This window comes from Artibeus jamaicensis, unplaced genomic scaffold, assembly GCF_021234435.1.
Source record: "Artibeus jamaicensis isolate MK-2021 breed Jamaican fruit bat unplaced genomic scaffold, CSHL_Jam_final contig_426, whole genome shotgun sequence".
NCBI classification, from domain to species: domain Eukaryota; kingdom Metazoa; phylum Chordata; class Mammalia; order Chiroptera; family Phyllostomidae; genus Artibeus; species Artibeus jamaicensis.
Window position 1 is genome coordinate 12,071,560 of NW_026521826.1, and position 17,028 is coordinate 12,088,587.

Genomic DNA, 17,028 nt, shown 5'->3' on the forward strand with positions numbered 1-17,028 from the left:
TGCTGGTGTGCACTTCCCCTCATCTTGGGAGGAAGAAACACCCCACAATCTAAGAGACTTTCTCAACCATCAGGAGCATTTTGATGGTCCAGGGCTGCCAGGAAATAATCATCAGTCTTTACAGCTTCCTTGTTAGCCTAGTTCTCTTGGTTCCTTTAAATTTATTTTTTAATTAAAAAAAGAACAGTCTAGGTTATATGTGAATAGCTTAATTTGTTCTAAAAATATTTCAGAAACCTACCTCTCAACTTTTTCAGCCAGACCTAGCTACACCCCTCTGCACTCCCCAAATCATAAACTCCGCTATCATCTGATTATTGCAGAAGATACAGTCTCTGTACTCTGGCAGAGAAGTTAATTTTTCTCTGTAAGAAGGTATAAGAAGGAAAAAGCACTTGGATTTTTTCAGCATCTACTCTGCTATTTTTTCCTTTAAATGTGTGGCGTATTAACAGTTTCATCTATAAAATTGGGGGAAACAGCTACAAAAGCTAAAAACATCCATTGAATGACATATAATTTGAGCTAACACTTTGGTTCATAGATCTCATGTCATTTTTTAAAATTTTAATAAGTTGTTATGCTTCAGTTATTTTTTTGCAGTATAAAATTTTTACGTTTAGAATTAATTAGCCAGCTGGACTCAGTTTAGATGACCTCAATTTTGTTGGCAACATCCAAATCATCATAGTTGGGAGCCAGTCGAACATATGCCTTCTTCTCCCCATCAGGCCTCATCAGTGTGTTGACCTTGGCCACGTCAATGTCATAGAGCTTCTTCACAGCTTGTTTGATGTGGTGCTAGTTGACCTCGACATCCACAGTGAACACAAGGGGATTGTTGTCTTCTGTATTCTTCATGGCTGACTCCAAAGTCAGGGGGAGCTTGATGATGGTGTAGTGGTCAAGTTTGTTTCTCCTGGGGCGCTCTTTCAAGGAACTTTGGGCTCCCTTCAGCAGTGTTTCAGGCCTTCAGAAGGTGGGTGATGTGTGGACCTTCTGATTTTTGTGGCTGTGGATGCTTCTTAGCACTGCTTTCTTTGCTTTCAAAGACTTTGCTTTGGCCTTGGCTTTGGGAAAAGCAGGGGTTTCATTTGCTTCCAGTGTCATTTTCATGAAAAGCTAAATAATAACATTTTAAAATAGCCATTTGAAGGTTCTGCCATAGAACAATGTTGTTAGTATGCATATACAGATGTTCCTCAGCTTAAGATGGGATCTGTGCAAATACATGCACTATAAGTTGAAAACTTCATTAAGTAATACACCTTATCTATCAAACATAATAGTTTAGCTTTGCCCACCTTGAGCATGCTCAGAACGCTTCCCTTAGCCCACAGTTAGGAGATTATCTTGAGTTTTATCTCAATAGTATTTGCCTTCTTCTTCTCACCAGAAGCAGGAGACACAGATGGCCTCTTTGTAGACATTATGGGATGGGAAAACACAAAACAAAGTACAGTCATACCCCTATATTTGTCAGCCTTGGAACTCACCAAACCCTGTCCTCATTGCATTTTGATGAGAAAAAAAATATGTTTCAGCACTTGGCACTTGCTTGGCACTTCTCACACTTGCTAGAACTTGTATGAGTCACAATGCCACCCCCCAAGAGAAAATGCTTCATCATTTGGTACTCATTGGTTTCAGCACTCGTGAGAACTTCTGGAACAAATTAATGATGGTACCAAGGTATCACTAAATCCAAATAGTGCTGGAAACACAGAGTACACTGTAGAGGATCAGTTGTTGACCCCTGTTATCAAATGGCTGACTAGGGGGGCTGCAGCTCTCCCACTGTGCAGCGTCATGGAAAGGGTTGTACCACAGATCACTGGCCCAGCAGAACACCAAAATTTCAAATTCAAAGCATGGTTCCTACTAAATGTGTGTAACTTCTGCACCATTATGATGTTAAGAAATCGTAAGTTGAACCTTCCTTTATAAGTTGTAATACAGTCCACAGTCCACTAAGCAAAAAACCTCAATCCCATATGTGTTTCAGAGTTGACTTCTTTTTGTCTCATTTTAGAGAGATAATGTGTGTGTTCACCATATTTTATGACATCACCAACAGAGACTGAGGTAGTATTTTGTTTTCAAAACACGTTAATATTTCTATGCCTCATTATAAATATATTCAGAATAAAGGACTTAAACAATTATTAGAAATACACTCTAAATTTTAGTTTTAGCAGCCAACCTAGTTTTGACAGGAATAGAGTTGTGTTTTCAGACCTGTTTTGATTCCAGAATTGTTGATACTCAGCCATAATTTAAGTTTAGAATCAGATGTTACCATAATTTAACACTTGCCTCTCCAGCTAATGTCTGTGTGTCCTTGGGCAAATTTTTAACTGCACTTTCCTCACATGCAAATGGGCATTGCTGGTAAATATCTCTTTAGGATGTTAAGGTGGGGGCTAAAGAAGCAAAGACATGGGCCTGTATGACAGCTAATGTCCAGAGCTCTGGCCAGAAGTAAAACTGTTGTGTTTACACACCAGAGGGAAACAAGGTAGATCCCCAGAGGACTTTGTCCTTTCAGAACTAAGAACTCTCTGAAACAGCATTTGTGTTTTCTTGTTTTACCCAAGTACTACATACTCTAGCTTCCCTAAATTAAGTGGACTTACATGGAAGAAAGGAAATATTCAGTCAGTGAATGAAAAGCCTCCTGAGGAATTGTGAATCTTTTAAGCAAGGAAGCCCTGGCAGCCATGCAATACTGCATTAAGAATAAGGCTTTCTGGCTCTGAATGGTCCTGTGAAGCAGCAGGTATGCCAGCGATGTTGCTGGGCCACTCACTTCTTTCCCTGGGTGTGTAAGAATTTACAGTTTCTGGCTTTTGAAATAGCAGATGGAAATTTAATCATAATAATAGTAATAAAATAAAGGTGATGATAATAGCAATAGTAATACTAATCATAATAATGAAGCCAAAGACCTGCCTGATAGCAGGCAGTTGCCAGAACAATGCAAATATATATCTCAAATAGTCTGTGTGATTCACTTTGCACCAATTTTCTGAATATCTTGTTATGCATTTTATAAATTCTTTTCCCAAAGCTGGCTATTTTTAATTCCCTACAGCCTTAGCCGTAGGGAAGAAAGTGCTGATAAGGAGCTGGATCCCCTATTGGGAAGAGAGGACAGTCTCTGAGGCAAGACTTTTCATCAAAGAGAGAGTCCTATTGCCTGTGAGATGAATTTGGGAGCTGAAGGCCTGCAGAAGCTCTCTATAAACCTGGCTTCCTGGCTGGATTAAACACTCAACAATGCAGAACAGACCTCCAGACGTTATTGCAAGAAAAGCCTGTTTTAATCTGCTCTCCTGACTCTCAGAATATTAAATTTAACTGCAGTTTGGAAGCCCAAAGCCTTTGATCTTCCCTCACTGTGGACTCGTCCATTAAGCAAAGCTGGGCAACTTCCAATGTAATCTTGTATATCAAGTATGCTAAGCATCCTCACTGATAAGAGAAAAGACAAGTTTTTATCCCTTGTGGTACTATGTTTATACCAGGACATGGCAGACAGAGGTGGTTTTCCCTGAGAGTTCAGGGAAGGTGGTCAGGCTGTAAGCAGTGTCACTGAGCTATCTGTGACAGCAATTATGCCTACTGTGATCAAACCCCCAACTAGCAAATCACAGATTCTGTGTGCTGAGAGTGACTCTGTTATCTTTACCACCTATCACAGCACAGCAAACAAACCACAACAGTTAAAATGCAAGCTGATCATTTACTGTGCTTTTCACAGTGAAGCTTCTTCAAGTGCTAAGATCTTTGCTGAGACTCGTAGACAAACCTCCTTTTCCTGGAGTGCAGGGAGAATTCTGAACAAGAAATGGCAGAACAGAAGTGTGGATTCCTGAAGAAAGAGTAGGAGGGAGGGGAACAGGGTCAGGGACGACTTCCTAGTAGTTGATATGTCCTGTGAATGCCAATCTCACTCCTTCGCACAGCTCCAGGCAGGTTGCAATCAAGCTGAGGCTCTGTGTAGAGACAAATGGATTCTTCAAGGACTTCTGGGTCTTTACAAGAAGATGCAGGAAAGAAGAGTTGAGACCTTTTTAGAACCTTCCTAAGGCCCTTTGTTCCTTCAGACCCTGGGTAGTTAGCGTATGTGGCGGTGCAGCAAGTCAGCGCATCCAGCTCTGTGAGGTTATTCCCACTCTCCACCATGTGACTCGGTTCATACATTTGTGACCTTCCTTGAAAAAGTGTTTGTTTTGCAGCCGTGATTATGGTAATGACTCCATGCTCCTTCATGGCCACTTTCATCTGAGGAACTTCAAGTGCCTTCTAAACAATAATTAGCCTCACCACTGTGTGGCCTTGGCAATTGAATAAATGAGGCACAATCAGCTTGAACTCTCTGAACCTTAATGACTTGCACTTAGTTGTCAGTGACAAACCAAGAAGAACAGAGGATGTCACTGTCTAGTCTCTTTGTAGCTAAGGACAATAGTAAATTGAAAAAATAGTATTTTTGAATCCTATTTATAAAAATATATTACAATGATGCAGTTTAGGAAGGGATGGTTTGTTGAGTTTTCTCTGTCTACATGGGGAAAGAGATGGAGACACAAGGGAAAAGTAAAGGAAAAAATAATTTGGGGGAAGGGAAGAATGAGAACTAAACATAAATTGAATAAAAAGAGAGACAGGAGGAAGGAAGGGAAGGGGGGGCAAGTAGGGAGGGGGCAAGGGAAGAAGAAAGAAAAGAAGGAGAGAGAGAGTACCTCATCGGGTAGTTCTACCACATTCTAGCTGTTTTTACCAAGGTTATAGAGCCGCACTCCCATCTCAGTTTCTTCGGTAAAATGAAAATTATAGCAGTATCTTCATTTTAATAATGTTTGAAAGGTTAAATAATATGTAATTTTTAGCCTATTGGTCAGCACACAGCAATTTTACCCTTGTTTTTATCCATAGGAACATGAATAATAAATATTTTAAATACTAGTAGTGTCTTAATATTATAAATAGATATTTTCCTCATGAATAATTTAAACAGTACACTCTATAGCAGCTAAAAGGAAACAGGTTCCACAGATGGCCTTTCAGCAGAAGCTGAGAGGCAGGTAAATAGGGAAACAATTTTGATGGAGGGAGACTTCTCTTTAGCATTTCTGAACCCCGGGGGATGTAAAGGCAAGTATAAAGTCAACCTGTGAAGCAAAATGACACTGAACCAGTTAAATACGGTGTAATTAATAGCTTCAGCAGAAGGTTTTATGAGCTGAAATACATTATTGATTAAAATGTAATTCTGAGATATGGAAATATTGCATAACCTCTGCATGCCTGGAAATTCAAAAGCAGACAAAGATTCAGTGAGTGCTTTTTATATATTTGTATATTACTTGATAATGATGAAATTTTGTAGAAATTTAAATATTCTGAACATGGTAGCATCATATCTTTCAGTGTAAAGTTTTCTAGAATAAAATGACCTAACTTTATGATTTTCTTTTTCTATTACCATTCATCATTTTTTTAAACACCCTGAAACAATGACCTAATTGGTTACAGGTTTTCTACTTGTCCAGAAGAGGCTGAAGTGTTCCAGATTGCTCAGTTCTGGGTTGTTGTCATGAGGGATCTCTCCACAGACATGGGGTGGGATGGTTCTACACGGGTTCTCCTACCTCTGCTGCGTCCAGCTGCCATCTTGGTGTAAGCTCTCGGAGTCCTACAAGGAGAGCCATGGAGACACACAGCCAGTGTCTCAAGACAATAGATTAATTAGAGAACATAAAGAAAGCTTAGGTGTGTTTCATGACCCTTTCATTGAATTGGGGATAACTTTTTTTCTCTCTCAGTGTAGAGGAAGATTGGTTTAACTCTCCCTTTTAAACTGAGACATCATGTGATCTCCAGATTGTAGCTTTCTTCAGCGGTTCACCCCATATGTTAACCCTTGCATTTCAGAATGCTAAGCCATCATGGGCTCACTGCTGCTCCTGTCTGAAACTGCCAATTGCACAGTGCAAAACACAAACCTACAAGTAAGCATTTTTCATCAAATGTTATCTATTAGCATTCTTCATTAAAGTCAGCTTTTCCTATTTTAATAATGCTATTATGAACAATAATCAGCTATACTGAGGCTATTTACAGTGTTTGTGAAGTGTTCAAATTCTCCTCTAATAACACATGAGCACTTAGCCAGCTGGAGTCCTGTTGACAGCAGCAATTAATGGGAATATTGCTAGTAAACGACAGATCTGCCATCTCTGGCATGTGTGGGAATGGGCTGTTAGGACCTTCCCTGACTTTCTATACAGTGTTGCCAGTGCTTGTTTAAAAACGGCATGCTCTATTTACCAATGAGGGAATTCTTGAGTTTGGGGAGCTTTATGTTTATTTATTGTTAGAACAAAAACAGTCTCACATATTTTGGCTACTTAAAAAGAATGATCACTTCTACTTTATGGGTAAAAGTGGCGATGAGAAAGTGGAGATCCTAGTCTCTGTTCTTTGTGTTATCATTTCTTCCATCTTTTGTAGCCAAGTGGCCACTTCCCGTCATTAAAGCCCAGGAAGCTAGAGCTTGCTGAGTAAGGGTGAGGATCGAATGGAAGCCAGGGCTGCCTGGGGTTTTCGGAGCAGAGAATCATCTTTGAATAATGAGTCAACCTTGGAAACCACATCCCGATGTTGTGTTAGCACAGCTGTGCCATCTTCCTAGTGCCAACGATATGAAGGACTAAAGACTTCTGCCATCTCCATCTTGTCAGTTCACTTGGGTCTGCCATAGAAGTCTCTGAGCCATGACAGACACCTCTAAAGTCATTGTCTTATGCTCTTTTTCTGCATATTTTAAAAGACATACTGTAATCTGCATTGTATAGAGTCATGGGATAGGATTCAAGGCACCTGGGCTCAAAGTCTAGCTCCACTTTCTGTCCTGGGCAAGCCTCACTCTTCTGAGCTGGAGAACAGAGATGGTCACAGCTTCCTGGTTAGCCTTACAAGATAGCTGTGATGGGCAAATGCAGAAATGTGCATTCAAAATGTACATTGATGTATAGTCAAAATGTATATTGAAAACAATCATAAACCGTTAAACAGATGTGAAGTCTTGTTTATGTTCTTTCTTCTGAAGGAGGACAGAATAGACCACCTCAAAAAATATGCCACTTGGGCATAAGTATTATTTTAAGCTACTTAACAAAACATTAGGTGCAAGGAGGGTGCTCAGCTCTTGCTCTTCTTCTCCCTGAAAGCAGGAGATAAGACCCCACTGTGGAAGATGTCCCATCTTAACCAGGAGGAAACTTGCATTCTTATCACCAAGGAGGAGGAAATAGAAGATTCTGTACAGACAGATGTTGTTAAAATTATTTTTATCTTCAGTATTCCCACATATTCTAGTTACTTTTCCACAACTGTATCCCTTTGTTTAATCTAGTACAAATGCATTCAGATTCTGCCACTTCTTTATGTCCTCATGTCCTTATGAGTGCTCCTGTCCTGTCACAAAAAAAATGGATATCGAATGAACCTGTATGCTTTTTCCCTGTTCATATCTTGCACCAATGTAATTCTCGGGTCCAGATGAAAACCATATAAAGGTGGAGGTTAAATTTTGTCTCCCCATACAGTTCTACCCCTTCCTTTCAGAAGTCAAAATTTCCGTTAAACCAACCCACATTCTTTCTCCTCATAGAGCCACGGCTGCCTCCTCTTCCCTCCTATCCTACTCCTACATAGAAACTGATGAAGTTAAATGGAAACAGACACCTAGGGGTGATACTGGCACAGCCAAGTCCCCAAAGACCCCTTAGGGCACTGTTGACTCAGGCAGTCTACCACTGGGGTTGTTCTTTTGCCATGTGGGATCAGATGCCTAACCTAACTGAAGGCATCTTTCTTCCAGAGCAGACTGAAGTCAATCAGACTCTTAGGGGCTGAGGTGGATACTGGCTTACTGCCATAAATGTCATATATGGCACAAAACATCAGGTCCAGGTGGGCTGTTGTACAATGATGCACATGATGGTCAACAGGTTTGGGGGACACAGAATCTGAGCAATATGGGGCAGTTGTCATTTCAACTGTAAGTGGCCTTCTCAAGTGAGCCAGTAGAGACATGAGTTCCATGGGAAACCATGCCATTCCCTAGTGGTCACAGCCAGCCTGTGGTGGTCTCATCTGCAGAGTCCGCTGAGCTATCGTTCCAAGGAGCGGAGACCTTACACTGTAAAAGCAGAAGGTCACCCTCTTGGCCTGTTGCTTTCTCAAGGAGACAGGCTAAGCGGGGAGGGGAGGAGGAAGGGAGGGAACCACTCCTTCCAATCAAATGCCACCATGTATACTTACTGACTTACAGTCTTCTTGCTTTATGATGAAAGTACTGATTGACTCATTACTGCCTGGAAACCTACCTTCCTCTTTCCAGATTTATGTCATCACCCAGCTTCAATGAATGTGATATTTGGTTAAAATGGACAATAACATAGCTGTGAGTGTTGAATGTCACCATGTCCCTAACTTTCTTTTTGATTTCTGAAAACTACAATCTGAGTGAGACTTTCTGGGCAATTCTCCTATTAACAAGCCTATATTTCTCTTGAGGAGAGCTTTAGAATGACCTGTATTAGATAGTAGCCTGGGTTTAATTTTAATTAGGCTGTAAATGGTAAATATTTGCCACTAGACCGGGTGAATAATTAATTAATACATGGTTGCTATGTACTGACAATTTATGACTTCACTAATAGATCAGACCAATAAAGTCTTAATAAAGCAATTTTAAACTTAATTGTTGAGAATTTAAGGTAGCAACAAAAGTGTTGTTTAAAAAATAATTAAGTGTCATCTTTCTTTAAAAATTTATTCCTATTTTAATGGCTTAACTGAAGAAAATATCTTTTCTGTGCACGGATTGTTCCACTTAGCATAAAGTTTTCAAGGTTCATCCAAGTTGGAGCCTGTATATGAGTAGTTCATTTTTACTGCTGAGTAATGTTCCATCACACACATTTTGTGTCTCCAAATTACTAGTCGATGCAGATTTGAATTGTTTCCACTTTGGGGCTATTGTGAAGAAAGCCACAGTGAACATTGCCATGCAAGTCTTGGTGTGAACATATTTCTGGTTCTCTTGGACAGATTCCTAGGGTTAAAATTATTTGATCTCATGATGAATTTATGTTTAACTTTTTAAGAAAATTCCAAACTCTTTTTCAAAGTGTCAGTACAATTTATGTTTCCATCCATAATGTATAAAAGATTTAAGTTTCTCCTCACCCTCCCCCAAATTTGTTACTGTCTACCTTTTTAATTGTAGTCATTCTAGATGGTTTGCAGTGGTTATCTCATTGTGGCATTAAAGCTCATTTTCCTGATGATTAATGATGACAGACATCTTGATATGTGCTTGTTAGTCATGTTATATATTCTTTGGTAAAATATATATTGAGGTACATTTATATAGTATTAGATAGGCATTACATTTATATCATCTCATACTCCAGATATGAAAAATGCATTGGATTATATCTGAATTAACATTTACTATTGCAATGTGCTGGGCTATTTGTCACATTAAATGAGCATCTTCTATGTGAAATATTTGAACTAGTTGCTTTGACAATACTTTTAAAAAATCTTTAAGCTCTTGAGAAATACCCCACATCAAAGGTAGACAAATCATGATTGTTGAGGGCTATAAAAGATAATTTTATAGAGGGTTTTGGTAGGACAAAGGAGGAAAATATCCCTTCCCTCTTGATAGGAGAGAGTTGTCAAGGAGGCTTAAAGAGGAGGCAGCACGTGAGCTCTATTTGTAGAGAGATATGAAGTTCAGACACGTGGGAAGTGAGAAAGAAAGGAAGTATATTCCAGGTTAAGCAAATGACAAAGCCTAGAGCAGGGAGAAATCACTGTGCATCTATGAAAAAAGAATAATCCAGTTTAGTTGTGATACAGATATACACAGAGGAAAATTGTTAGAAAGTTAGACAAGTGTGATCTAGAAGTACTTTAAAATGCTAAGCAAAAGAGTATATATTTTAATTTTAAGAATGGAGAGCCATTCAAAGATTTTCAGCAATTGAGTGTCATTAATAAGGTTGTTTTCTGGAATATTACTCTATATGTAAGATTGGGGGAGGAAGAGAATGAAGAAAAAGACACCACCTGAAAAGACATGTCTTATAAAAGCAGTGATGAAAAATATAATAAAGAGAGAAATGGGATAGATGTTGGAGTTATTGATGCCACAGGACTCAGCAGTTGATTGACTTGTGGAGACAAGTAGTAGGAAAGCCAGAGAAAGCCCTGGGGTTTGCGTGGTTGATGAGAAACCGAGTGTGATATTGAGTTTATAAAGAAAGACACCATTAATAAGGGTTTGAAAAAATAGGGAGAGACATGATGAGTTTGGCTTGGAGCTCTTAGACTCAGAAACTAGTGAATCACCACATCTCTGTTGAGTGTTGCTGGAATCCTAGAACCACAGTTCAGCTAAGCCATCGGGGTGGTGACACTGTAGAGAGAGAGTCATTGAGGCCATGAAATTAGGAGACAATGTGCTCATGACGAGAAGACCCCAGACCTTCCTTCATCTGAAACCCAAAACTCCATTTACACCAGACACTCTCAATACTTTTTGCTGGAATCTTAAATTCTAGGACATTTCTAATTTTCATAGTGCATTAAGCACCAAGATTATAATCTTTCTCTATACCGTTTTCATTTTCAGTGGTTTACAGATAACTTTTGAAAGCTCATTGATAAATTTTCCAACACCTTTGTCTAGTGTTTCCTCGATCTCCTCTGTTATAACACCTCCTATTTCCTCTCTAGTTCAGCTACCCATTGCACACCACACCTTGAAATTGTTATCTTACATATTTTACTCTATTTTCCAGGATACAGTCATTTATAATCTCCTAGTCCAAATAATCAAACTAAACCTTTCCTAGTCTGTCAGTGTTTAAAATATAGTGATCTATCTTAAAATGTTTATTGCCACTCACACTATACACACAGCATCTGAGTGTGTATATGTGTGTGTATATATCTATATATATACACACATATGCACACACTGAGTATATATATACATATGTATGTATATACATGTATACACATACACACATATATGCACACACAAGGATCCACTATGTACCAAGAACAGTGCTAGAACTGACACATAAATGTGTCTTCCATTGTTCCTGATAGCAACCCAATGAAGATGCAATGCAATGCATTTCTCATCCATTCATTAAAAGTATGTGTGTGTTGGAAACAACTACCACAGTTTCCCTGCTGGTACTGCTTATTGAAACTGGCTCTGGGCTTCAAGGTAGAATAGGATCTAAGCTTATTCTCAATGAAACCCTGAGAAATCAAAATTACTGCGATGAGGCCCTGAGGGCCCACCTCAGCTGGTGGGTTTCTCTTTGGCACGGGGCTTTTCAGGCTTCCACCCATGCCAGGCAGCTCTATCTAGGGTTTACTACAGCACCAAGTTTCATGAGCTATCCTCATCCACTTCCTAAGACTTCTGAATCTTGGTCCTGCCTCCCAGAGTTGTAAGAATTATGTGTAAACTGTAAATCAATAAAGTGCTATAACAGAGTTGCCAAGTATTATTCATTACATTTGATGGGAAAACAGTCACTCTTGGTATCAATTTCTATACCAAGGTTATTAATTACAACCAACAGTAACCCTGAATGGTGTGAGACAAAAATAAAATTTTGTAGGGCTTTTGGGTAATTAAGAAATGGGCCAGAGCAACAGAGCCTCAGCAGCCAGAGCCGCAGCCAAACTTGTCCCACAGAGGGGCCGATGGAGGCACCTCCCAAAGCACCCAAGGCCCCGGGCACCAGACTGGGTGACCTGCACCACCAGCACTGCCCACAGGAGGCTGCTGGTGGTGCTGTGGCCCCAGGACTAAGTGTTGTCACTTCAGCTTTTACTGAAATTCCTTCTCTGCTCTTGTATCACTGGCTGTATTATTCTGGGGGACTGCCATAACACAGTGCCTTACACTAAGCAGCTTAAACAACACAAGTTTACCGTCTACACTTGGAGGACAGAAATCTGAGATCAGGAGATCAGTTGGGTTCGCTTCTGAAAGCTTTGACAGAGAATCTGATTCAGGCTTCTCTCTTTGGCTTGTAGATAGCTGTCTTCTCCCTGTGTCTCTTCACATCACCTTTCCTCTGTATTTCTGTGTTCAAATTTTCCCTTTTTGTAAGGACACCAGTCATATTGGATTGATGCATACCCTACTGACCTCATTTTAATGATCTCTATAAAGACCTTATCTCCCAGTAAAGTCTGTATTATGTGTTTGTGTGCATTGCCATCTAAAAGGAGAACTCTCTGATGTAAAATCCCTAATGGTAGCATATTAGCCCTTTATTCTCATAACTCAGGCACCACTAAATTACCTCTCACCAATAGTTGGTAGAATCTGTGAGATACACAAGAATAAGATGTTTAAAACCACTGAATAATATAGCTGTTAAAGCAGAGTAGAGAAATATCATCTAATGAATTGTCTCCTTTTTAAAGAAGATTTTATTTATTTATTTTAGGCAGACTGGAAGGGGAGGAGAAAGAGAAGGAGAGAAACATCAATGTGTGGTGGCCTGTTGTGCGCCCCCTACTGGGGACCTAACCTGGTCCACAACCCAGGCATGTGCCCTGACAGGGAATCAAACCAGCGACCCTGTGATTCACGAGCTGGTGCTCAATCCACTGAGCCACACCAGCCAGGGCTGAAATGTGTGCTTGATAGTAAAAAGCGTGGGCCAATTTAATGTATGCTTCATAAATTTCATATTATTTTTGTAACTATACTCTAGGTAGCCAACATTTATTGTGATCCTAATATATATATATTTAAAAAGCATATTTAGGCCCTGTTTGTGTCTTTGACATTACTGCCAATCTCAGCCTGAGTCGGTCATTTATATAAGGAATTTAGTCTCCCATAGAGTTTTCAAATTGTTAACATGATTTTTCAAAATATTACTAACATTATGATTCCATTGAAAGCGTTATTTCGCCAAAAAATAATGTGCTTCATCATTTCTTCAGGAAGCATGTATTTTGTGGTTCCTGGAATGTTGGCCTTGGGGTTACAGACTTATCAGAGGAGGAAATTCATGCCAAATCAACATCTTATAACCAATTCTTTCATCAAAAATATACCCGAAGCATGACAAAACAAGTTCAAGATAACATGGTAGAGAAGGTCACTCATATGTCAAGGTCAGAATCAATAACAAAAATAACTGAGGAAATGTGGAGTTGGTCCAGGAAGACTCAGAAGTTTTGAACTGGATTCTAATAAAACATGTCATTGGTTAAATGAAAGTTGAGAGCAGGGAGAGTCACAGCTTCATGAAAATATCTCCATTTCTTCCCATTCTACATCTGCCCCTGTCCGTGAGGAGGTACCTACTCAGACTTTTCCTGACATAAGCTCAACAAAACCCTAAAATAGTTTTTGATATTTACAGATTTCAAAATCTGGTCATTGCCCAGACAAATATTGACTGCCTGTGTGGGACAGTCAATTTCTCTTCTCACCAAAACTTTGCGAAGTCCCTGTTCTTTCCCAGAGATGCCCAGAAATGCCCAGAAATGCCTTTCACATGGCCTCTGGGGACCAGAGTGCAGGCCACCTTTTCTGGTCCCTGAAATATGACAGGAACTGCTTGGGTGGTAGCTGAACCAATTTTGAGAAACGTAATATGGGTCAGTAATTTCAGGCTAATTGCAAACCTTGCAGTAAACATCAGTCCTCCCAACTCTAAGAGATAGACACAGTTTCAGAAAAATATGTAAACATGTTGTTCCCTAAGATTGCTGTACTTCCTGTGTCCAGTCAAGCCAGAAATACCGCAAGTGCAGCCTTTCTCTTAGTATTTTTCCACTCCTTGATTGGGCCTCAGCCAGAACATAGCAGAGCAGAATAGAGCAATAATAATAAAAACTGGACCCCATCCAGGAAACGTACCAAAGGAATTCAGACTGTTCCCACTAGTTCATCACTAGCAGTAATGATTATAGTAGAACTGGCCCATGTCATCTGAGTCAGAATGGCTGGGAAATTGTCAGCAGAGAAAATGTACCTCTTTTTCATGCTCCTCAGATCCTATGTAACCAGAACCATGGTCTTTGCAGGTTTCTAAAATCAAGCCATGCATTGTGAGGAACTGGCAATCCAGAGAAACAGACCTGAGATAAAAGCCAGGCCAGGGCACTGGCTCAGTGTCCAGGCCATTCTCCACTCCTCCGCTTAGCTCCTGTGTCAGGCCTGCAAGAGCCACATGTGGGAGGAGTAGCCCGCCGCTGCCACTGCAGCCACTGTGTGTTACCTTCCTTGAAACCCTCTTCTAAGATGTCCAACATGGATGGGGTCTGTTGCACACACTGTGAGGGACCAAGCCTACTGGTCCAAGTTCACCCGACCATTCAGAAATTCAGAGTTTGGAAGCAGCAGCAAATATTTGAGTATTTTTTTTGTTTTCCTTTTATTACCAGACCATTTAGTCATGATGACACTATCATGAACTTGGCATCTAGCCTCTGTTTCGTAATGTGTAAAATGGTGGTGGAACCCACTTCATACAGGTGAGGTGGCTCAGCATAGCACCTGCACACATCACCATTAGTATTATATTAGTATTGATAGTGTTGGTATTTTTCCATAAATAGCATTTGCTGATAAACTGTGAGCAGTGAGTCAGTGATAGCAATGCATCATTACCAAATAAGCAGGAAGAGTTCATTGTCCTGGGTTCACTGGAGACAGTGAGTGAGGAATCAGTAAGAGGTATGATTCATGTTGCCTTCATTCAGCTTTGGTCACTTTCTGGAGAATCTGGAATTCCCATGGCCCACAAATAAGTTCAACAGAAATCTCATCTTAAGCTTTTATTTCTATAAAAGAGAACTATCATGAAAAATGAGTTGAATGCAAGCCAGTCTTTTTAACACATTTGAGTGCTCAAGAAAAGCCATACCACTTGCTCCTTGCAACCTTAAGAGCAGGAAGGTGGGTATTTTCAAATGCCAACAAAACAAAATAAAAAACTGTGAAACTTCCTGTTAATATGTTTGAGGCAATCTTATTACTGCTGAGATTTCAAAGCACTGGCTTTAACAGAAGAAAAGCCACCTGTCGAGAAAGTTCATCTACACACACTGAGCTGAAAAAGTCATGCTCTTTCTCTCATAAAATTCCCAAACAGAGAATTAATACAGCCAAGAACTGAGTTAAATTAATTAATCTGGCTAATTTGAAAGAATACGGCATTTTGACAGCATAATTTAGTCTCAACTCAGTGATGAAAAACGAACTTTGAGATCTTTCCCCAAGTGTTTCAGTCTTGGAATCATTTTAATTCTCTGTTCACCTAATTAGAAATTCTAATCACAGGAGGAAGGAGAAGAAAATACATTTCCTGAGTTCATGGTCAATAATTTTGTGCCCATGTGGACATTCGTGCTCCTGAGTGCTCGCTGGGGGCTGGACTGCTTCCATCTGATAATGGATGATAATGGATGGATGGGGCTTTCACACAGCTTGGCATTCTCAGGGGAGCTGGCGGGGCTGATGGGTCCTGGGATGGGAGAACTCGACCCAGTGCCTCGCTCTGCCTCCAGGAGCACTTCCACCTGAAAACAGGCAGCTGCAGAGTTTATTTTTTTGTCATAACGGGGTATTTCCATCATCTCCTTCAATGTTGTATGAAAAGCTAAGCAGAGATGCTGTCATGATCCAGGAACGGGAAGCAGGATGCAAGTCCTGGAGGCATGAAGCAGGCGGTTAGTAAAGGAAAAAGAGTGGACTGTAAATGTCAGCCAACATCAGTGGATAAATAGCAGCATGGCAAGGAGGATGGGATTTCACAAAAGGGCAACCGGCAGCCTGAGGCACCTAAAAGAACGACGCCTGTTGATGCTGCAGTATTTCAGACAATGGTCCTGCCCCTGCCCTCCCAAGAAGGGTGCTGTTCATCAGAGAGAAGCCAGCAGGACCAGCTCTTGGTTTCTGTGCAGGAGGGGCAGCTCTTGGAGATGCACCTACTTTTGCTTTGCTTCTCTACATGTCGTTGAAAGTCAGAGCAAATTGCTTGTTTTCAGGTAGTTAGAAAGCATTTATAATACCCGAGAGTTAACAGATCAGCCAACCCAGCCCAACCCAATCCAACTCTTATTTTTACCTAAGCAAGAACATCAAGGCCCAAAAGGCTAAATGATCCCTCCAGCCAGTGATGAGACCCAGGATTGTAACCTGGTCTCCCAAGCAGAATTAACTTCCTATAGGTGTTCATTTGGGATGGGGGTTTACTAGGCAAAATAAAACAAAGCAGAAAGGAATAGTATCACACTCAAAACCAGAACAAGAAGGCAAAGGGGTAGTCAGTTCCAGGTGCTGGACATTCAGTGATACAGGAGCTGCTCAGAAATGGAGGGGCAGAGCTGGCCATCTGCTTTCATGTGTGCCTCAGAGCATCAGCTGGGTGTGGCCCTTGGAAGTCACCTCTTCTCTCCATATGAACTCTTTTCCCAGAGTGAGCACCCATTTCTACCTGCACCAAAGGCTCTTCGCATTCCCCTTCACCTCCCTATGCCTGCCCTTCTAGAACTACTGCCAATCGTTTTCATTCTGTGGGCTTAGTGTCCTCATCTGTAAAGGCCATGGCTACTCTAAACAACCTGTAAGAATGCTGAAGACCTTCCTGTCGGATGAAGCTCTTTGTACACCCCTTTCTAGCCAGTCACTTCCTAGAGCTCCCGTTCAGACACCTTACAGGGCTCCCCACTGCTTACACCACAAAGTCAATTCTTGTTTGCTGGCATGTAAGCATAGGTACTATGTGACTATTGGCCACAATCCTGGTTCACTGATAGCCGTCCCCAGCCAGGTGGGCCCAGAAACACATTTTCCCCTCCTGTCTCTCCACCCATGGGGAGGGAGCTTCTAGAATGCACATACCTGGTCAAACAGAAGGAATGGCATACCAGCCAGTGGCTCTC

At 40.7% G+C, this 17,028-nt stretch overlaps 1 pseudogene; it reads right to left on the reverse strand.

The window, feature by feature from the left end:
• Positions 1-648: 648 nt before the first annotated feature.
• LOC119057300 (60S ribosomal protein L23a-like) lies at positions 649-1,116 on the reverse strand (annotated as a pseudogene).
• Positions 1,117-17,028: the final 15,912 nt, after the last annotated feature.